Below are 24,278 nucleotides of genomic sequence, written 5' to 3'. Positions count from 1 at the left end.
CCACACACGATACGCTCCAGTTCAGGTGCTTCAGTGACACTGCAGTGAAATGCACTCTGTGAATCTGGGCATGATCATTTCATATGGTTCATATGAATTCATAACATCCCTATGGATTTTATATTGTTTGCATGTATGAAATTTTAAATATGAATGTTAAAGTTCAATCCCATAAATACCTGAATTAGTTGTTTGTGCCTCCTTTCCTAAAATCTAATATCATTTCATATGAGAAACTGACAAGGTGAAGTCTCGTGTGCCCCAAGGAAGATGTTTTCACTTCCTCCTACAAAACACAGGGAACAAAGAGAAATCTATAGATTTTGTAAAACAAATAAATGAATAAAATAAATCACTTCTGTGATATCTCATATGACCACACATGAAATTTGTGTTTGAACAAGGTGAGGGACCATTACTGGAGAAATGACGGTGGCATCACAGCCCAAAGCCTGAATCAAAGCTACTGCAAGAGCATAAACCTGCAGTGTTTCTAAAAGGATCCACTGCCAGTGCAAGGTTTAAAACAGAAATATATACCACTGTATTTAAAAACCAAACAACAAAACATAGGAAAAAGAATTAGTAAAATTGCTTGTCCTAGACTATCAAAGCAGTTCCAAAGTGACCCTCTATTCAGCTTCCTCCAAGACTAACCATTCATACCTATCATCATCTATAATATATGTAATCAACAGTAACACAAGGCTGAATAGAGAAAAAAAGGATGAAAGTCAGGACTTAAATACCATCTACTGCTCCCTCTGTTTCGTTTGAATTGCCTTCCAACTGACTTAAACACCTCTCAGATTTTTCTTATATTCTGGATATTATTTCACCCTTATGCCACTCTCCAGTCATCCTCACTTCCTCAATCCTTTCCTGGCTTTATACATATATGTGCACAGATAGATAGATAGATAGATAGATAGATAGATAGATAGATAGATAGATAGATAGACAGACAGATAGATAATTATGTATGTGTATATATATATATGTATAAAGTAATTGTATACTCTGTTTGAATCCTGACTTTAACTTTGTGAAGTCACTTATACATATAGGAAACTGAAAAATTTGGATGAGAGCAGATTGACATTTGAGACAAAACCTGGATTATGCACATTTATTATGAGAAATTACATAATCCTCAGGAAAGAAAGCCACGTTTTCAGTGTCAGAGGCACTGAGGAGAAGCACAGCATGCAGTCTTAGTTTAACAGGTGGGACTACCTAGGGTTTGTTTGTTTTAAAATCCCATTTTTAAACTCATTCAGAACTACAGTCAAGGTCAAGATCCCTCAGAACAGTTCACAGAAGACAGACTCTACTGCCTCTAAATTCTAAAGCCATTTTCTGTTTATGTGAACACCACGTACAGAAATGGACGAATCAGACTTATAGTCTAGGACCAGATGTGGTATAAATTAATGTTTCTGATTTAAAATCAAGGCTCATATCAGAACCTTTCAGTGCATTCTCTTATATTTTTGTTTTTATCTAATGAATAAAATAGAAATAGACTTTCCACAGTTAATGTAAGCAAATAAAAACAGTTGAGGAGGAATGTTTGAGAATCCTAGGTGGAATTTCAAAATGCTTTTGCTTTTCATGTTCAAAAACTTTTGTTGCATCAGAAAACAATCAATCATTCTCTGTTCTGTATCCTATATATAGACCTGTACCAGTAATTGAAAAAAAGTGTAGAGAGCAAGAAGTATGATCCTGTTTTCCAGGAGACAATTACACAGCTTGTCCTGCAATGCACAGGGTTTATTTTGGGCATGGATGGCATAGACCAAAATATAAGACAATGTCTGGTTTTTTTTGTACATTCATAGGAAGAAATGTAGAGGAATGTATTTTTAAACAGAGTAAAAGTTTGGGTGTACAAGAGAATGATGGGTAGAGAACTTTTTATGAAAATTAAATGGTAAGTGAGCAAGATGGAAGTTTCAGTTCTCGTAAACGTTGCTGCTTGGATGAGAAAAATGGTATTTGATGTTTGTGATAAAGCAGCTGACAAGCCTACAAACACAACAGAGTTCAGAAGTGAAATATATAAAACATGATAAACATAAGTTACATTTGAGCATGACATGAGACAAGATCCCTATTGTAACTATGTTTCTTACATAAAAACAAGCATCTCTCTCAGGGAAGCTGATTATTTCTGAAGACCGAAGAGATGAGGAAAGATAAATCCACTGACATTCCTTTAAGCACCTCTAATCTTGTTTGATTCCTTGCACTTATTGTCTGTATATGTTTTTTTAGGATTTTTTCTTTGGTATTTTAAATTCTCCAGACTTGAATGCTTAGAAAACCTAAGAGAACAAAACCATCCATGGCTACAGATAGAAAGGGCTTAAATCTCACTTAAACTCTTATGTAAATGAATAAGTGAGAATTAGAGCAAAGCCTTTTGAAGTCAGTCATTGTTCAGATTTATGAGAAGATTAAAAACATGACAGCAACCTACCTCACTGTGTTGTTTTGAACGTGGCTTATGTGTCCCATGTGAAGATTTTATTTTTTACCCTTAACCTCTGGCAATCTAAAAGTAGTAACTGATGGACCTACAGTCTCTTTTTGCTGGGCCAGGCTGAGTGACTGGCAGCTGTAAGTAAGTGTGTTCTTCACAACAAATTTGATTTCTCTTGAAGAAGTGGTTTGGCAAATTGTAAGAAAGCCACTGAAAAAGCAATACCACAAATTTCCAAAGCAGAGGGGAAAGTGAAGCTTTTTACAGCTTTGCACGGAGGGGGGGAGAATGACAGAATTGTTTTCCTAAGATCCTTTCTCATTACAGACAAAAAATTTAGGTATCTGAAAATGAGAAAGCAAAAAAAAAGTTAATGAGAAAAATCATGCGTAAAAATTTGCCTGTCATGGGAAAACTTTAGCACTTGACTGATTTGGTACTTCCTACTGACTTTATTCTTTATCCTGATTTAATGTTTATAGAGTAATAGAATGCCAGGTTGGAAGGGACCTCAAGGATCATCTGATCCAACTTTAGGGCATGTTGAGGCATTGCTGGACATATCTGTATTTTTTGGCTGAATGTATTTTCACATTCTTTGTGAGCTGTTAATAAGTTCAGGAAAAAGAAGGGAGATTGAAAAGGAAAGTCTTTTTTAACTTTGAAGCATGAGAAGCTGATAAATGGTGTGTGCCCTTCTGATCCTACTGTAGCATGAAGTGGGTCCCTAGAAGTGGTGTCTTACATTTCATTTAAGAAGTTTGCAAGATGTTACATAGGTTCAGGAAGAGAAAAAGTTACTGATGAGTTAGCATACACCCTCACATAGAAGGGATCTCCTCAGATCTGCTTTTAGTATGGCTTCCTAAGCCAGGGACAAACTCAGGGAAAACAGATAACTGTTCTCTGCCAGTTACCTCAAAGTATATATATACTTTAGCACAGGTCGGGGCTAGAGGTTTTGACAGTATGAACTTGCAGTATCTTAATAAAAATCTCTAGGTAGAGAGGAAATTCCCTCTTCTGGTGAAAGGACACTGTAAAGTGGACTTGATAGTTGTGTTTTCTGTTTGAGCTGCAGTCTGTCCAGCAGCACCCAGAGCTGGGAGGCAGGGAAAGCAAGTGCTGGTGCTCATTCTGCAAGTACTGGGAGTGCAGAAAGCTGTGTTTGGGGGTGGAGTTATGATATTCAGAGCAAACTAGAGAATGATAAGGGAAAAGAAAGAAGGAAAAAGAACAGAGCTTGATTTATTTTAGGGGAAGGGCTAGAAAATAAATATCCAGGAAATTGAACTGTTAATTCTATTGTTTGCTTAATGATTTATTGACTTGAAATTTGCATGATTTCCTGGAACATGTTTTCCAGAAGTACCAGGTCGAGGGATTCAGGGTACTTCAGCAAAGAGAGTGACTGTGTCAATCTCCACATTCTGGGTGTTTCTTTTATGTTTAAGGGATTAAAAAATAAATCCAAACCATTCCTAATGTGACACTGCTTTCATGAGCTAAGAACCAAGGATCACATGCGAGAAGATGGATTCTCAGCTTAGTAGCAGTGAGGTGTCACTTTAGATTTATAGTGGCTTAATCAAGATAAGACACAGATCTGGTGCAGCCCAGAATTGATTATATGCTGGTTTTGGTGCTCTAATATATGTATTAGCACCTGTGGGGCAAGGGCAGGGGTAAAGGTCTCATCCTGTTCCCATACCCCAGTTCAACTACTGCCGTGAAGATTCTTCCCTGAAATGTAGTTAATAACCAGTGAGCTGTAGGCAGAGACTCAGAATGTTTTATGTCTTCCTGGCAGCCTCTGATTGCAAAAAAAAAAACCCAACAAGGTCTCCTTGCTGCTGGAAGCTTGAGCTGGGAAGCACACAGCATGTGCATTTCCATCTCCTCTGACCTTGTCAGCATCACCTCTGTCATCAGGAGGGGAACAAGTACCCATGGTGAGGAGGCATTTTGAAACACTCAGCAGGTAAAACAAGCTCTTTGACTGGGTGTTAGGACAAGTCTTTCTTTTCATGGTCTGTATCTCTTTCACTCCCCCTTGCTCCTTCCCAAGTCTTTTTTGAAACACAGCCTTTTGATGTAGTTTTGCAGGCAGCTTTGATGAGAGCCACGCTGTGCTTCTACAGACCTTCTGCCTAGTACAGGTCCACAGGAAACACAATCCAGCTGAGGAATACCTGCACACCTCCCCCCCCATCCAAGGGAAAGCAAGGGATCAATAATGGCTGTTCCATGGGAACCTGAGGAGGTGCAAGCAAACAGCTGTGGGAGTAACGCAGCAGGGGAGTAATGCAGCAAAGAAGGGAAGGAAAGCAATAAATCTATGTATTAGCTTCCTCACCGGTGCCTTCTGAGGGGAATGCAGGATAATGGAAGCACTTCTGTGTATCACTGCATCCGTTTCCTTCTCTCTTTTGGTTTTGAACACGAACTAGCTGAAGGACAAGGGAATTAAAAGATAGTAAATTCAGCTTTTATTTTTAGTAGTATTTGTGTTATGCATGTCTTTTACTGATGCAAAAGCACTTTGCATATATTCAGGTTATCTGATATAGCTCAATTATTCTGTATAAGTCTTGTCTTCTCCTCTTTCCCTCCCTATATAGCTCCCCCTTACACGTTAACTTTGCCAGAAGAATGACAAGGATGTTAACTACACTTTTTCTTTTGTACATTCTGATTAATTCCCTCTTTGTATTTTGTCTTTCCAGACTCTTTCATGCACTGATGACAGTCTGTCACCCTTCAGTTGCTTTTTAGAAGATCTTCAAGTTTGAAATTTGGTACATTAAAGCAACAAGGTTTTCCATCTTCCAGATATTCTCCTATTATGCAAAGGAGATTGAAGTTATGTATAAATCCAGTAAATGGATATAGGTGTCAGAGTTGTCATCCTTGAATCATCTACATAATTGCAGAAAGGTTAAAAGACACAATTATTTAATAGCTCTATTGTATCTTTCCAGCTGAGATTACAAAATCTAAAGTAAGACTTTGAGGTAGTAGTGGGGGGGCTATATTAAATTAAGATATATTTAACGTGCACGTAATAAAGTGAAAACCCTTCAAGGCAAGGATCCTGTCTCCCTTTCGAACTCTGAAACATACATTCAGGTCTTTTGCTGTGTTGTGGATAATTGTTCATGTGTGGCTTTGTCATCACGAGCTACTTTCACAAGAAGATGGTATTATCTTGCCCAGGAATCATGACTTCCTCACCTTAGAAGTCTCAGACCATTCTTTTAAAATCTGGATTCCCACTTGTGCATCTATAAGCATAATTATATAAATATTAACAAGAAAAATGTCTGACAGGATCAAAGTTCAATTTGACTGTTTTATTCATATTACTCCTTATTTTTCACCTCGCTGCACCAGTTTTGCTTTGCTTTGACTCTGGTGACAAGAGTTCAGTCACACTGGCATGGAACCAGTTTAATGAGGTAAATGATTATGCCAACAAGATTCTTATAGAACCTCTTAAGAAACTAAGTTAAGGACTTTAATTCGAGGATGACAGAATTTAAGTTACCCAGGCAACATAACCAATAATTGTGGAAGTGTTTTGTGAGAGGCTGCCATTTCCTGAACCCATAGGACCCATGGTAACTTCAGAGCAATGGTTAGGTAGCAACCCAGAACTGATACTATACGTCCTTTTCCTGCATCTTTCCAAGGTGATCTCCCTGTATTTACTGAAGCTCATTGACATACTGTGCAAGATAGCTAGTTATTTTGCTTCCTGAAATTCCAGACTATGGTAGCCCTGCCACATCAGTTATGGTTGATGAAGGGAGCGGAACATCTCCCTGATGAGGAAAGGCTGAGGGAGCTGGGTCTCTTGAGCTTGGAGAAGAGGAGACTGAGGGGCAACCTCATCAGTGTTTACAAATATGTTAAGGGCAGTGTCAGGAGGGCAGAGCCAGGCTTTGTTCAGTGATGTCCAGTGATAGGACAAGGGGCAATGGGTGCAAACTGGAACACAGGAGGTTCCAGATAAACATAAAGAAAATCTACTTCACTGTGAACTCAACAGAGCCCTGGGACAGGCTGCCCAGAGAGGCTGTGGAGTCTCCTCTGGAGACATTCAAACCCACCTGGACACGTTCCTGTGTGATGTGCTCTGGGTGATCCTGCTCTGGCAGGGGGGTTGGGCTGGATGGTCTCCAGAGGTCCCTTCCAGCCCCTAAGATTTTGTGTGATTCTATGTGTGTGGTTGCCTTCTCTGATGTAGGACAACATGTCTCAAATAAGCACAAGTCTAAACCTGTAATTTCTTCTTGTGGTCCTGGTTGGGAAGTACAACTTGGGCCTGCAGGCCCCCAGTCCACTGATAATCAGGGCTGTTACCTTGACTAGCTATAAAATGTATATTAAGCTTCAGCCTTGTGGAAGGCACCCAAAAATAGCGACAAGGGGCTTGTCACATAACTTCGTAAGAATATCATAGAAAACCTGTAGTTGAGGCAGGAATTGGATGGGATGAGATTCAAACTTTTGCTTCTGCAGCCCTGCTTTATTTCCTGTGTCACTCCCAATATCTAGAGACAGTGAAGTATATTCTGCCTCCCTCTAACACCCTTGATTTTACTTCTTTCCCCGCGCCCATTCTGTCAGTGTGCTGAACAAGCCATGGATCCTACAGGATAAAGCAGTTCCTTTAAAAGGACGACTATTCAAACAGCTTGAATAATCTGTGAGCAATTAGTGCATGAATTGTTCATCTTGCATATGTATTTTCCCTATCATAAGTATTCAACAAATTGCTTTGAATGGGCCATTTTGGGTCTGTTGACTATTCGCAAAGCAGTGATTTTTACTTCCTCAGAATGTCCTCTGTTTTGTGTGCTTTGCCATGTATTGCCTTTTTTTGATGAAGAATCTTTAATATTATCTGCTAAAAATCTGCCATCATTCATGTATTAAGAAGATTATTTGCAGGCTGTGAGCAAAAGCCTCAACTGATCACAACAGTACACAAATGCTTTCTGGAGTCTCAGTACTAAACACAGAAATTTTAATTGATGACAGAAATTTTAGGGTTCTTTATGTGTGTTTCCAAGTTATTTAAACCTATCCATGTTCATATAAACTTTGTGCAAAAGGGTGGAAAAGTATCACTATAAAACTGGAGCATGCTAACATATCTGTTAATACATAAAACATTTTTTTTTAAATAGATTCATCTCAAGAAACAGGTTTTTATCTGATTAACTGCATTTAAAATATTACACAATGGAATCAATAAGACAAGATGCTAAAATCCTGTTTGGCAATCTTTAGCTTTACGCTTCATTTGCATGTTGTTTCTCATCAGATTTTCAAGAGATTGTGTAAATGGTTTGAGGCAATCCCAAGCACAGATACAGGCTAGGGGGAGCATGGATCACAAGCAGCCCAGAGGAGAAGGACTTGGGGCTGGTGGATGAGAAGCTCAACACGAGCCAGCCCCGTGGGCTGGAGCCCAGAAACCAACCCTGTCCTGGGCTGCAGCAAAAGCAGCGTGGGCAGCAGGGCCAGGGAGGGGATTGTCCCCTCTGCTCTGCTCTGCTGAGACCCCACCTGGAGAGCTGTGTCCTGCTCTGGAGCCCCCAGCACAGGAGGGACATGGAGCTGTTGGAGAGGGGCCAGTTAAGGGCCACGAAGGTGATGGGAGGGCTGGAGCAGCTCTGCTCTGGAGACAGGCTGGGAGAGTTGGGGTGTTCAGCCTGGAGAAGAGAAGGCTCCAGGGAGACCTTAGAGCACCTTCCAGTGCCTGAAGGGGCTCCAGGAAAGCTGGGGAGGGGCTTTTCACCAGAGAGGGCAGTGACAGGACAGGGGGTGATGGTTTCAAAAAGAGAGAGTGTATTCTATTAGCATAGAATAGAATGGTTTGGGTTGGAAGGGACCTTCAAGATCAACCAGTTCCAACCCCCCTGCATGGGCAGGGACACCTCCCACCAGCCCAGGTTGCTCCAAGCCCCATCCAACCTGCCCTTCAACACTGCCAGGGATGGGGCAGCCACAGCTTCCCTGGGCAACCTGGGCCAGGGTCTCACCACCCTCACACTCAAGAATTTCCTCCTCATGTCTTACCTAAATCTCCCTTCTTCCAGTTTTAATCCATCACTCCTTGTCATCTCACTACTGGAAGGTGCCTTCTCCAAGTTGAGCAACCCCAACTCCCTCAGCCTGCCTCCAGAGCAGAGCTGCTTCAGCCCTTGAATCATCTTTATGACCTCCTCTGAATTGTCTCCATGAGCTCCATGTCCTTCTCATGTTGAGGGCTCCAGAACTGGACACAACACTCCAGGTGAGGTCTCACCAGAGCTGAGCAAAACAGGAGAATCACCTCTCTTGACCTGCTGGCCCCGCTGCTGTTCAAGCAGCCCAGGACAAGGTTTGTTCCTGGCTTGCAAATGCACATTGTCAGTTCATAATGAGCTTCTCACCCACCACCACCTCCCCCAGGTGGCATGGGGCTGTTTCAGCCCCCAGCCCTGACTGCTGATGTGCAGTGCTGAGCAATGGGCACCTTGGGTGTGCAGCGAGGCACGGAGGGGAACTGATGCCAGCAAGAAGTACATTAATCACCAATCAGCATCCTGAAGCATCCTATTGTCATTCTGTAAAGCAGAGTTTTTATATCTAAAAATATAAATGGTTTATGCTTATTTTTAGTGCTGTCATATGTGCTAAAATTTTGTGACCTGTATTTTTTCCCCTTTAAAAATGTGGATTTCACAAGCGATTTGGAAGCTGGTTAACACCTTGGAGAATGGACACTTTAAATTGCTACAGGCTGCAGTCTCCCAGGGCCATTGAACATGTATACATGGATACATTGCAGTTCTAGAATATGGACTGCATTTAAACAATTTTTAAAAATAACAAAAACAAACAGCCGTGCCCTCTGCTTATGAGCTGTTGCTTTAAGAAAAGGATAAGGCTGGCTGTGGGAAGTCAGTTAGCAGAGCAGCAGCAGGAACCTGCCTTTCACTTTCATCACCTTGACCTTAATTTTAGTTGACTCTACCTTTGTGTGTTACTGATAAGTTCCATGTCATGTTTGATTGTCATGCCTCTGCTTAATGAAAATCATTAGATACACCTTGCCAACAGGAGGGGAGCACAAACGATTTCTTGATCAGCCAGTCTTATTATGTTAAGCTTTTAGTCAGTCTCTAAGGAGCTCCTTATGCTTTAGGGCAGTGGGCGTTTTTTAACACTTGCCTATTAAGCTCTCTCTGAGTCCCTTCTGCACCTTCTCTCACACAATTCGTGTAGATACACAAGCTGCTATCTTCATAATAGGGATGACACTGCCTGCCCTCAGAAGGCAACTACAAGCACTGACCATAGAAAGGTGAAGAGCCTTTAAATGAAATCAGTTTGGTTCCTCAGTGTTTCAGGAAATACTGTAAAATCAGCTAAATTTCTCCCAAGCAGCTGTATCCTCCAAGGCCAAAGGCTGTTCCATGGCTCAGGATGTCTTCATCCTGAGAAAGTGCATCATGACTTTGGAGATGGAATGCTCAAAAGTGCAGCTGGTGAGATGCATGGTATGTTTTATGTAATAATGTCCACAGCTCCTTATAGTGTCTCCTCATATTCAGCTCATGGTATTTTCTGATGTTTTTCTCCTCATGAGATATTTCTGCATCACACAAAATGTATTTATTTTAAGTCCTGTTCCTTAGCAATGACCTATGGGACTTTCAAAGATCCAGAAGAGGCTCATGTTTCTAACTGACAGCACATCTGTGTCACTGACATGTTCCTGTGTGTATCAGCAAGGTTATAAGTCAACACAGACTTCTCATGAGAAATGGCAGCAGATCTTGCTAAGGTCACAGGGGTCACCAGGATGGCACAACAGTCATGCTGTATTAGGAGCATATTTCAGGATTATTTTATTGTAGTGTTGACAGTTTGGGTTTGACCCATCCTGTCCCTCGGCTCTAAAAATCTTTTTACTACAAATCCTTCTTTCCCATCCTTCTTCCACTTGTCAGTGTTTGTTAATTTTTATTTTATCTGCCTTAGAGATGAATGCTGCCAGACAACTTACAATTCCTATACAAACTCCTCAGACAAGAATAATTTCAAGCCAGTTCATGGCTCAGCTGGCATTTTTGTCTTGGAATCCATTTTAGAAAATTACAGTTAAGTCATTTATTTCATTTTAAGTGGGGTAGAATAGGGTTTATCAGAAGAAATATATCAATGACATAAAACTCTGAAGCAAATCCACTGTTTATAATGCATCTGTCTACCTGCATTCAGTATTTTTACCATTTTCTCAGAACTGTCAGTTGCCTTCTTTTAGTGTTGTTCATTCTGTTCATCCAGCCATCACAGTTTCTAGCTCCAACAGCCCAAATCCAAATAACTACAAATTTATCTTACATTTGTTACATTATTACAATTTTAGGATATTGAAACAGAAAATTCCAATATTGGGGAGATAAATGCAGTGACCTAAAAAAAGTGAAATTCTAACCTAAACGAAGTGAGATTCTAACCTAAACTGATTCCTATCCTGAAGAACTACTAAGTCAAGACACTATGTTAAAGCTGATTAAATTTTCCCTACATCCTAAATCCTATCAAGGCATGGGTTATGCAAAAGCTTTCACTGTAACACTACGTTTTTTACCCCAAATTAATTCAATATTTATTTATTTATTTGTTGTTGTTGCTGTGGGGTTTTTTTAGTGCTCTTTAAAAGGAATCACAAAGAAAAACCTCTAAATTTTACTTTGAACCAACATTAATGTATGAACAATGACACAATCTTCACCTTCCATTTTGTTACCAATTTAAAAAAAAAATAAATAAAAAAAGTTTAAATTATGACTGTGTCATTAGGGTTTGTTTTTTTTTACAATTAATCTTCCAGAGTTAACATTCTTCTGTATTTTCCTCATGTGGACATGACTTTAGCTTCTTCTGTTACATTATCTTATTTTAAGCAGGTTTTGGTATTCTTTCAGTTTACTGTATTTTTAAAGTCTTTTTACAGCTGTCCTTCATTTCTCTGAGCATCTGTAAATAATCTCCATCTCTGTAAACCTTTCTCAAGCTTATCAGTTCCTTAACTGAAAGAAAGGTCTTTCCTACATGGAAGTGTGTTTGGGAGAACAATGTGATTCCTTTTTGAGGGGTCCTTTTTCCTATGGATGAGAGTCAATGAGCTTAGGTGATTGTTTCAAACTGAGTGCAGAACTTTCAGATTAAGTGCACACCACAAAGGACTGAATAAATGCTTTTCATCCTGAAGATCTGACTTTTTTTTTTTTTTAATATACTACTCTGTTGTAGGATACATGTTGCTCATGTGCTGGGCTCAAAGAGGTGTTGCTCCATTCCAGAAACATGCTCCAAATACAGATCCAGCTGTTTCACAAATACAAAACAAAACAAAACCAAACCCATAAAAAACCAACAACCAACCAACCAAAAAACCCCAAACTAACCATATTACAATTTTTAAATTCAGACCTTCCATCAGTTTCCCTGTCAGACTGATGTTCCTACAGACAAGCCCACAAGGTGCCCTGTGTCTTATTGATGAGACATGAAATGGTAGGACAGATTGTTTTTCAGACAAAGGCTCAAGGGGGCCTCAGGAGGAAGAGAAGGCTGCAGGTCTGAGCCAGAGTGCTGAGAGGTTATGTACCAGCTGAGGTTCAATAGCTTTACTTGATCTGTAAAATTATACTAAATTTGATGTACCAAAACCCACATGAATGCAACTACAGTCAACTCATCTTTTTTATGGGTAGCAGAGATGTGCTTGAGCAGAAGCCAGACTCTCCACTGATTCTGTCACAGAAAATCACCTCCTCCATGTCTAGCTACAACAACACCTCAAGATGGAAGGGAAAATATTATTAAGAATGTGGATGTGGTGTGAGGGAGGGAGAAGGGGAAGGAATGCAGGCAGCTTTAAAAAGTTGTGTTGGGATTCATAGCATTAATGGCAGCTGAATGCAATTTGTGGTGCATCAACATTAGTAACATTCAGTTATACATCAGCAGTTGATTGAAGTGAGGATAGATTGACCCTTTCCCAAGTCAGTCTTTCCTCTCAATGAACTGAGACAGTGAAAGTTTGCTGGCATTTCTACTTCACTTCCACAGCTTTGAGGATGTCAAATCTGAATTCTACAAATTCCATAAGAGCAACTGCAGATATTTGCACCCTAAAAGCTAGTGAGGCTCATGCTAATGAAGCCTGTTGAAGATAAAAAAATAATTACCTACATGCTAAATAACAGAAGGGTTCAATTCCCAATGTTATTGAATAAATTAACAATAACATATGCTCCCTTCAGACAGGTTGAATAGGAGGTAAAAAGTTGATAAAAAAATAACCTTCAGGCATGTATATAAGTACAGCAGTTGTTCCTTGTCACTTATTGAAACCAGGACACGCAAGAGCTGTTCAATCATAAACTTGTCCTTTATAAATCACCCTCTGCAGGTGGAAAGCAAAGAATGTCCAAGTGACCCTTCAAGCCTCAGGAAGGCTTAGATCAGTCTCCTGGTGAATATAAGGAATCAATAATATTTCTCCTCTGCAAAGGTATAAACGAGGAGCTAGAAAGGCACAGATTTCAAGTGTCAGTGAAAGCTTCATGGTCAGATCAAAAATCACAAAGGCTTCCCAAGGGGAAGCTGGATGCTGCAATGCCACCAAGAAATCAAGGACTAAGAGCTTAATTCTAACTCTGTTACAAGTTTCTTATCCTGGGCTGTGACAGAGGCTGGATCTGTGTGGTTTGTAGGAGAAGGACATGGGGTAAGCCTTTGTTACTTGACGAAATAGCATGTCCAGTTGATTTATAGAGTTTAAATTGTGTTGTCTTAGGGGATGTCAGTGCAACCACCTGTTGTGGTTTAGCCAGCTGGCAGCTGGGCACCATGAGCTGCTCACTCGCTCCCACCTCGTGGGATGGGGAAGAGAATTGCCAGGGTAAAAGTGAGAAAAACCACGGGTTGAGGTAAAGACAGTTTAACAGGTAAAGCAAAAGCCACACAGAAAGCAAAATCAGGCAGCAATTCACTACTTCCCACCCACAGGCTGGTGTTCAGCTACCTCCTGAAAAGCAGGGCTCCATCCTGCTCAAAGGATACTTCGGGAGACAAATGCCACTCCTCTGAATGCCCCCCTGGTGTGGAACATCCCTCTGGGCAGCTGGAGTCAGCAATCCCAGCTGCGTCCCCTCCCAACCTCTTGTGCACCCCCAGCCTGCTCACTGATGGGGTGAGGAGCAGGGAAGGCCTTGATGCTGTGTAAACAGTGCTGAGCAGAAACTAAAACATCCCTGGGTTATCAACACTGTGTTCAGCCCAAGTCTAAACCATAGCACCAGCATGCTAGCTACTATGAAGAAAATTAACTCTGGCCCAGGCAAAACCAGCACACCTCCCTCATCAACACTTTTGTTCAGGTGATATTTTACTGTGTGAAGGGAGACTCTGGGCAGGATATGCCCAGCCAGCAGGACACACCTGCTATCCATGAGCTAGTAGGGCTGAGATTGATGTGCTACCAATTTACCTGCTCACAGTCTCACCATCATCATCCATTGCTTTAAATTGGCTTTAAACAGATGTGCTGAGTTGTCCCCTTCTGTTTGGTTCTGAGGGCTTCTGAGCATTTACAACTTTCCATGGAGGTCAGTATTTTCTTCAGAAGTCCTTGAGTTTGTTGTTTCTCTTTGCTGACAAAAAAAGCACCTCCAGTTGATTCCATCATTATCACCTCAGAAGTTTGTCTTTCTATGTTGTAATTTTCCTTGTCTTGTATGGCCTCAGGTTAAATACTCTATATTTTGCCCATAATCTTCTGTAATTCCTAGTTTATAATTTCAAAAAAATTATTTTTATCCAGTTTACTGTGATGCTTTTAAAATATTTTCTTTAGCATGTCTGAAGAGCTTCAATGTCATGATGCTCAAATCCACAGAAGAACATGTTTATATTTCAGTGTTCTCAGGAGCCAAATAATATAATGAATAATGGGGGAGGGTGGGCGGGTTACAACCTTTATTTCCACAGCCCAGAAATAGCTGTACTCCTGCTTTATTGATCACTACGTTGTACTTAAAGCTTTCAAAATATATTTCAGTGATGCTGGGAAACCAAATATGTGCCAACCCCAGATGAAATCTGTTCCTTCCAAGCCATAGAAGGGTAGTTACTTTCTACAACAGCTCCATGGCTGATACAAACATTTTGACAGAAAATATTTGGTGGTGAATGCAGTGTAAAACTAGCTGAGAATAAATGTACTGTGACTTGGAACATAAGATACAATTTTCTTTGCATAGAGGCGAAATGAAGTGATGACAGAGTTCACAAAACCTATTCTGCTCCTAAAATTGCAGTTTGAACTTGCTTTTCAATGAGTCTTTCAAAAAAGTTAAACTTGACAGTGCAAAAAATGTCATAGGCTTTTGTCTATAAATTGGCAATTGCAATACAACAATGTCCAAATTCTTCTTTAATGTTCTCTACATCAGAATACTAAAAAAAAAGACCCCTGGGCCACCAGGCCATAATACTCCTAGTGCCAACATAAAATTGTACCTTTAAGTTAATGGATATTGGAATCCAGATTTCCTGCTTAGTACACTAATATTGCACTGAAAGACAGTAAATTCTGGCTTAGTCTCCCTTTCTGGGCTACATAAGTTCTCATTATTTAATGCAAATAAAAAAATTTCCCCAAGAGAGTGATAAGGCAAAACCATATTGGTTGGGACACTTCCCTGGAATAGTATAGAGCAGAGTCTCCTGGCACAAAGAAAAGAAATAAATTCACTGTCTTATGGATATGGATTTTTCTCAAGTCCTGGAAGACTGCTGAAACCCTTCAGTTTCTAGGTGTGCGAAGGTCACCTCTACCTGATTCCTTGGATAATGCAATAGCTCCAGTTTAATGGATCCAAACACTTTTAAAAAAAACAGGATTTAAAGACTTTTTCTGGAAGAAGATACAAGGGTATGAGTGCTGAATAAAGAGAGGGAGACATTTCAGTACTAGAAAGAAACAAGATTCAAGGCCCTACCTTTTCCTATTGGATTTTTGTATTGGCTGCCTCCTGCAGCTCCTTGTTAAAAATGCAAATCCATTTGGAAAAGTGTGATGTGCTTCATATACTATACAGGAAAACTAGCAGTCTGCAACAGGGCAGATTACTTTCTTGAGCTGCAAGTAGATCTGAATTTTACTGAGTCTCAGGAGTTGTTGTGTTCAAAACTTTGGGTTTGATGATCAAGAATTCCATGTATCGTGTGCTTTGGCACCTGCAAGGGGATCATCGTTTTGGGTCTCCTGGTTGGGAGGGTCTGTGGTGCTTGGTGACAGCTCTGAGTCATTTCTTCTAGCCAAGTCCTTTCAAGTCAATTTCTTCATTAGGAAGCTCATCCTTTCCCTCCACCTGTGGTGCTACAGAATGACTGGTTCCCAGTCACCCTGCTCAAAGGATGTTGTCAGGAATTGTACTTTGTGTACTTTTTACTATGTAGGAAGAAAGCTGGACCTGTCTGACCCCTGCACAATCCTCAGCACGGGGGAGCTGCTGGTAGCATTCCAGACCTCACTACATCAGATGAACCACTTGCAGCATCACCTAAGACTTTTAATAATATGTCCATATTATCCAAACTCTATCCACATGGAAGACAATATGAAAACTTCTTGCACTGACTGAAGTGGTTAAAGAGGGAGGTCAGTGCCAGGCACTGTTCAGAATGTCTTCCTAAGGTTTTAAGCCTTGTGTTCACATGGCTGGGAACATGAGTGTTCTGGTTTTGACTGGGATAGAGTTGGTTGACTTCGTGGCATGTAGTATGGGGCTACGTTTTGGATTTGTGCTGGAAAGTGTTGATAACCCAGGGATGTTTGCATTGTTGCTGAGCAGGGCTTGCACAGCACCAAGGCCTTTGCTGCTCCTACTCTGCATGAGTTCCAACAGGGCCAAATGTTGGGTCCTGCACCTGGGCCACAACAACCCCCAGCAGCTCTACAGGCTTGGGGAGGAGTGGCTGGAGCTGCCCAGCAGAAAAGGACCTGGGGTGACAGCAGCTGAACACGAGCCAGCAGTGTGCCCAGGTGGCCAAGAAGGCCACCAGCATCCTGGCCTGCATCAGGATTAAGATGATCCTGCCCCTCTGCTCAGCCTTGGTGAGGCTGCACCTTGAGCACTGGGTGCAGTTCTGGGCACCACAGGATAGAAGGACATGGAGGAGCTGGAGAGGGTGCAGAGAACTGGGCTGATGAGGGGTCTGGAGAACAGGTCTGATGAGGAGAGGCTGAGGGAGCTGGGGCTGTTCAGCCTGGAGAGGAGGAGGCTGAGGGGAGACCTCATTGCCCTCTGCACCTGCCTGAAACAAAGGTTGTGGTGAGGTGGGTGTTGGGCTCTTCTCCCTGGTGACCAGCAATAGGACAAGAGGAGATGGGGTCAAGTTGCAGGAGGGGAGGTTCAGATGGGATATTAGGAAACATTTCTTCACAGAAAGGGTGGGGAGGCCTTGGAACAGGCTGCCCAGGGAGGTGGTGGAGGCACCGTCCCTGGAGGTGTTCAGAAAATGGGTGGATGTGGAGCTTTGGGAGATGGTTTAGTGGTCATGGGGGATGTAGAGCAGATAGTTGGACTTGATCTTGAAGGACTTTTCCAACCTTAATGATTCTATGATTCTATGAGTCCTCAACCCACCACCCCAGAATGTAGGCTGGGGGTGCACAAGAAATTGGGAGGGGACACGCTGGGACAACTGACCCCAGCTGACCAGAGGGATGTTGCACAACACATTACATCATGCTCAGCATATAATGGTGGAGGAAAATGAAGGAAGAGAACAAAGGTGGGTGTGTAACAGTTGGGTGTGATGTAGCCCTGCTTTCCCATGGGTGGCTGAACACCTGCCTGCTGATGGAAGGTGGTGAATTAATTCCTTATTTTGCTTTGCTTATGGGTCATGGCTTTTGCTTTGCCTTTTAAACTGCCTTAGTCTCATCCAACAAGTCTTCCCATTTTACTCTTCTGATTGCCTCCCCCATCCCACCAGAGGGAGTGAGCAAGTGTCTGTGTGCTGCTAAGTTGCTGGTTGGAGTGAAACCATGACAGCAGGATATCAGGGAACTCCCATTGTTTGTGTGAGCTCCTTTGAAAATGATGTGCAAACAAATAGGGACGAGAAATATTACAAATATATTTAGTCTCTGGACTGTAACAGCCTATCAAAGCAGTAGAAATAAAAGGCAGTGTTCCCCTACAATTTCCAAGAGCTTCTCATGGCATTTGGATGGTGCTCACACTGAGCAAGAGCTTAGGCTTGTAAATCGAATCCCTGAAATATTGCACGTTCATTCCCTGCCATCTCACAGCAAGGGCATCCTATACAGCCTGGAGCAGCCTCAGGAAATAAAGAGCAGGCTGCATAGATTACATTATAGAACTACATTGTGCTTAAATTAAATCATAAATTACAGGCTCTGCAATCAAGCAGAATACTAAAATCCAACAGAACCACGGACACGTCCACCCCCACCTCAGAGTGCCACATCTGTGTTGTGTGAAACATCACATCCTCACTCGGTGTCAGTTGGTAAACTTTTAAAGGTGTAGATTCCTGAAACTGAAAGGCTCTGTGTCACCCCAGTCCTGTCAACTTCATCCACATTTCTAAAATAATAAGCTCATTTAATATAAGGAGAGCATTGAAACACAGGGACCTTGTAAAATATAAGATAAAAAAGAAAAATACTCTCAAGGAAATTAACAAGCCCTGCCAAAGGAACTAAAAATTGAATTAAAAGTTGAACACAAAAGAAGAAAATAAATAAACAAACGAAAAACCCCAAACAGGGAGAAGTTTAAATGGTCTGTTTCATGATTCCAAAAAGCTAAGTGGTGGAGGGCAGGGATTGTACTCAGGCCAGCAGACTTTAATGTATTAATTAAGGATCTGTAAAAGGTCGTGCTGGGGTGACAGCCTGCTAATGACACATTTAATTAGTCGGTATTATGAGGTATTCTAAAGCCACAGAACAATGGCAGAGGAATTCTTATAACTTCAAAGGAAGGCAAATTGGACAGAAGCTATTGAGCTACTCAAACAAACCCCGGGGAGCCTCTGTAACTGCAAACCCTCAAATAATTTCCTGAAACAATTTAGAAAAAGTCAACAAAGCACAGGATGAATAATGCTGATCAAAGAAAAAAAAGTTTAATCAACTAGCCACACCAAAAAAAAAAAGGCAAAGAAAAAAAGGCTGAAAATCAAAGCTCTCTGAAGCTGTTTTCCCCAGCATCCCAAGGCAGCACACTTCTCTCCTGTGTTCCCCAGAGCACTGTTTCAGTAAGTGATATATATGAGAGTAGGTTGCTCCTGGCTACATTTTAACACCACATCTGTGACTGTTCCTATTCCCATCCTAGATATTGACTTCTCCACGTTCAAAATTGCTCTTCTGAGTTGCCTGATGAGTGCAGTTTTTCAGTTTATAGCACAATAGTGCAGGAAGACGAACGGATTTGAATTTGTAGTTAATAAGGAAATGCATAGTTTGATAAATTATAGTGCTAGTGATTTTTAAAAATGTCATGTATCAATGGGTTGGGATGTTACCTGGATATGTCACTGATACTATTACCATTGTAGGCCTCCCTACAGGTCTACTCTGTATAGCTTCTCCAGGGCTTTTTAAAATGTGTGAATAAATCTTTGGATTATGCTTCTATTGACCCTTCGCTCTTCAGCATGTATCAGCATTTAGCTCAGGTGGCTCCAAGAGGTAGGTATGAAGTGTCCCATCCAGCAGCCTCCTTCAAGAGGCACTGCAACATCAGGCATTCTGCAGCCTGCAGGCAGCAGCAGCCAGGCAGAAGCTGAAATCAGAAGTTTCACACAGAGATTAACTGCTCCCGCTTTTTTGATCCAGATGTTGATCGAGATATTTCTCCACTTTTGCTGTTCAGTTTAAATGCCATCTGGTCTAGTTACAAAGCTCCCTGTGCAATGCAGGGGGGCTGGACTAGGTGAGCTTTGAAGTTCCCTTCCAATCCCTCACCGTCTGTGACTCTATGATTCTGTGACTCTGTCTATGATTCTATGATTGGTTCTATGATTCTACAATTCTATGATTCAATAAATGACAACTAGAATGTTCTTTTTCAGGTTTTGATCTTTTGAAACTTTTAGCTTTTCCACTTCTAGAAAATTAAAAACAGCCCAAGAGGTGTTTCAGAAAGTTGGGGCAGGAGAGGTGGCTTTGCAAGTTTAGTGTTGTAAGTTGTTCTTTGAATGTGTTCTGGGCTGAAACCACATATGACAAGGTTTAGATTGAAGCAATTTTTTTTTAATGGCTGAGTTATAAACTCCCACAGAAAGGGATATAATAGAAACACTGACAGACATTTAACTATAACAGCAGTAGCAAGTTTGTTATAATAATTGGATTTGGTGTTGAATGCAAAGCTAAATTTACAGATTCTCTCTGCCTTGGGGGAGTCATTCATTTCTGTCTGAAGCAGCAAAGGCAAAGCTTAACATCAGAATAGGAAAAGACACCACAAAATGAATGGTTCCATCTCTGTGAGCTCCCTGAAAACAATAGTTAGTTGATAGATTTAGTGATGCATGAAATATTAAAGCCTAAATCTGGGAATCATCACAAAAAGGATAAAATTATTTATATTTGCTCTCTTAATTTGTTGCTTTAAGTGTAAAAGTAAATGTTGATATCTGAAATGAATAGCTTTTCATTGGATAGTTCACTCGAGTGTTAAACAAAAACACCTCAATAAAACTGAAGAAATAGATAGAAGCAATTAAAAGCTTATCCTGCAGATCTTTCTTTTGAGGGTCCTGTGGTTTAATTCAATTAAAAAAAACCACAAACAACATCCTTTTTTTATGTGGGTTTTTTTTTTAATTTTTTTTTTTTTTTGTACTACCAAGTTGTCAGCTCTTGATAACATCTCAGTGTTTATGCAAGTGAATGAAATGGTTTCAATCTGTCAGATAAATAAATGAGATAAATCATCAACAAACTGCACCCAGTAGCAGTACCAATATTACCTGTGGTAACAAAAGAAGCCTTGCAGAAGGGCCTTCACATCTCAGGGCATTTTTTAGTGCTAGACCCTTGTCAAGCCTCTAACACTGGTACATATCCAGTTGTCTCTTAAAAATACCCATTAAGTTGCCTCATCAGTAGCACTGCTTTAGCTGATAAAGTTTAATTTGTACTTGAAGTAGAAAGTCCTGCCAGGTCAGATCTGGAGTCTGACTCAGTGGACTTAATTATTCCATACATCTGGACAGTTTGCACTATGATTTCTATCCTATCGACAGAAGAGAATTTGTTTTTTGTGAAAATCCATGGTGAACATGACCTAGTTGCTGAGGTTCAATGGTCAGTTAGACCAAAGAGTAGTGTTTGTTTTAAGATGCACACATGCATCTTTCAAACCTGGGCCTGAGCAGCAGCTCTTGCTGAGATAAAACTGAAATAGAATTTATACTGAAGGATACCTGCATCAGAAACCATAAGGACTTCGCCTTTTTAAGGTGTGCTTGAGCAGAAGAAATGTTTTAGTGACTTTCAGTGACTTCCCTGAGATCTGTCCTCTCTTACCACACTAGGCTGGCAGCTTCCACTGCTTTCAGCAGATCACCAGGAGCTGCTCTTCCTCAGTGGTCTGAATGGTAAAATAAAAATGCTGGTAGGTTACATAACCACCTTGTTAAACTATTCAGAAAGATGTTTTCAATGGTACCAAAGACTGCTGGTATGAGCATATACAGGCCTATTCCAACTTGGAAGGGCACAGCACTGAACAAACTCTAAGTTACCCATTTCCTTTTGTTCTTCTTTGCCTGGCAGAAGAGGAGAAAGCCCTTCACTCCAACCTGGTACTCTGCATGGGCTGACAGCCTGCCTGGCTGCTGCCCATCGTTCTCCCAGAGACAGAGCGGAGACTCAGCAGAGGAGTCTTCCTCCTCTTGGGCAAGGAGTTGGAGGAAAGGCAGAAGTGAAACTTCTCTGGAATTGCTTTCACCACTCTACCTGCATCTGCTTGCTTTCTATAGGCAACTTAATTCCAGTAGAGTCAGTGGAATTGTTACGAGCTGAAATTTTACAGCTTATAAGTCATGAAGGCCTTTCTTCTTTCCAGAAGTAAACAAAAAAGTTCAGCTTTGGAACTATTTCTGAGCTCAGCTCTATAGGTGTCTGCTGGAGCAGCACACTGTGCCCTTGTAATAATTCTGTAAAACCTTGTTTTCTAAAGGCACTTTCTGCCTTTGAAATGTTGAGGGATTTTTTTCCTTGTGTCCTCAGGATCTGTTCAGTTTAACGACTCCGTAGCTGCCTGGCAGCATCCCACAGTGCTCCTTATCACTGAGCACTGCCTCCTATCTTGGGCTGGATCTCTGTGGCTGAGGCACCACAGTTCATTGGAAAAATGTTGCTACAGGAGAAGTAACTACAGAATTTATGACATGGCTCTCTCCCCCAGCAACTGCTGACACAGTTGGTTAACCAGAAACGTACCTGAAGGTATGTTTATGGCACACTTACATACTGAGATCAAGCAAAAAAGAAAACAGAAAATTGCCAAGAGTTGAATTAAGTCTGTTGGTGTAATAGGATCCCAAGAATGGAAATAGATCAAAGAATTCTAGAATTACTTGAGTTGGAAGGCACCTATAAAAGTCATCTGGTTCAAGCCCCCTACAATAAGCAGGGACATCTCCAACTAGACCAGGTTGCTCAGAGCCCCATCAAGCCTGACCCTGAGTGTCTCCAGGGATGGGGCCTCCACCACCTCTCTGGGCAACCTGTTCCAGTGATCCACCACCCTCACTCTGCATAATTTCCTTCTCATGTCTCACCTAAATCTCCCCTCCTCCAGTTTTAATTGATTCCCCCTTGTCCTCTCCCTCCCTGCCCTTGTCCCAAGCCCCTCCCCAGCTTTCCTGGAGCCCCTTCAGGCACTGGAAGGTGCTCTAAGGTCTCCCTGGAGCCTTCTCTTCTCCAGGCTGAACACCTCAACCCTCCCAGCCTGTATCCAGAGCAGAGCTGCTCCAGCCCCTTGATAATTTTTATTGTGCTCATCTGGAGATTCTCCAGCAGGTCCACATCCTTTTTGTGCTGGGGGCTCCAGAGCTGGACACAGCACTCCAGGTGGGGTCTCACCAGGGCAGAGTAGAGGGGCAGAATCACCTCTGTCTTCACCTGTTGACCACACTTGTTTTGATGTTAAAGTCTTACTGATATACTCTTTCTTTTTTAACATTTTTCAATGCAGCTTTTACTTCCACCTACTTTTCTATAATAGTTTTCTGCCACCATTTGTCTTGTCCAAAAAACTTCTATTCCAGAACAATTTCATAGTGGTTACTCACTTTTTTTTGAGTGATGCTTTTCACTTTATTTCAGAATAAAATTCTCCCAGAGGGACAGAACATGGAATAGTCATTGCAAAATACTTATTTCAAAATAATAGGTAATTTTCCTGCATGTCCTGCTGTTTCTTACCTTTCTTGTCCTAAATGCAAATGACACTGGGTGGAAGATTCTGAAGGACTGAAGGAGGATGTTTTAGAGAGAAGGGGATGTTTAATAATTAATAGTTCCTGTCTCATTTTTTTATTTGTTTGCTTGATGGAGAGGGAAGCTCTATCCCACACAATTTCATGACATAGTAGAAAGTGTCAGTGTCTCAAGCCAAATTAGCTTCATTAGTCTCAAGGTCAAATTAGCCTTCTAGCTAATTTGGTGTCCTTTGCTTAATCTGCCCTTCTTGCAGGTGTTCCATTCATGAAAGAAGCAGCAGTGTAACTAGGTGTCTTTTTACCCACAGTGTTTTATGCCGGTAGTAAATGTTCCCACTGAGAATTGAAGATGTAAAATGTGACATATTTCTCTTTTTTGAAATCTTCTACTAATGTCATATTGTGACCTGATTGTTTACCAGGGCTTCTCTTCCACCCGTAAGACCTTTGAATATCTCTTTGTTATGAAAATGCATTATAAACAATTTTTTCACTGTCAGCTTTGTTAAGGTGTTTTAAGATTCCTTTACCTACTGCTAAATCCTGCTGTTTCTGATACTGCATTCTATTCACAATTTTCCTTCACTTGCAAATCACAATGTCTTGAATTTTAATGCAGTGACACTATCACTTCCTAGGAACACATCTCCTTGCATGTGAACTTCAAATTGCTCGGGACTGCTGAAATCTTCCTGTAAGTCTTCCATCCAGTGTTTCCCTATCTGAGCTCTGCACTACCACACTGACAAGTTACCCACTAGATATATAAGAATGTACAAACAGTTGTCTCTGTTGAACTGAAGGTCTGTCAAGGCCAGCCATTGAGAAGGGATATGAATAATAAGACCATAGGGATGTGCTGACACCCTTTCTGCTCTGCATTCACATGGTAAAGTTACCTGTCTGCACAGTCAACCTTGCAAGTGAAAAAAGGGAAAGTTCAATCCTGAGCAGATCCTTGAGTACTCAGGTAATACTCATCCTGAGCCCTTCACTTACCAGCCTGCACTTTTTCTTCAGAGAGGAGCTGTGTTTTCAGTTCACTCCAGACCAGTCATGAAGAGGACTTCAGGGGTGATGGGATGCATTCTAAAGATGAGATTCCTTAATCAGACACCTCAGGTAAATGCTTAAATGCAGCAGGATAGACACCTTTTTCCTTGGATGATTAGCTAATCACCATGGTGGGAGTCCAGAGGGTCTGTGGTGCTCGTGG

Source organism: Apus apus, chromosome 3, assembly GCF_020740795.1.
Source record: "Apus apus isolate bApuApu2 chromosome 3, bApuApu2.pri.cur, whole genome shotgun sequence".
Lineage (NCBI taxonomy): Eukaryota > Metazoa > Chordata > Aves > Apodiformes > Apodidae > Apus > Apus apus.
This window is presented reverse-complemented; position numbering follows the sequence as displayed.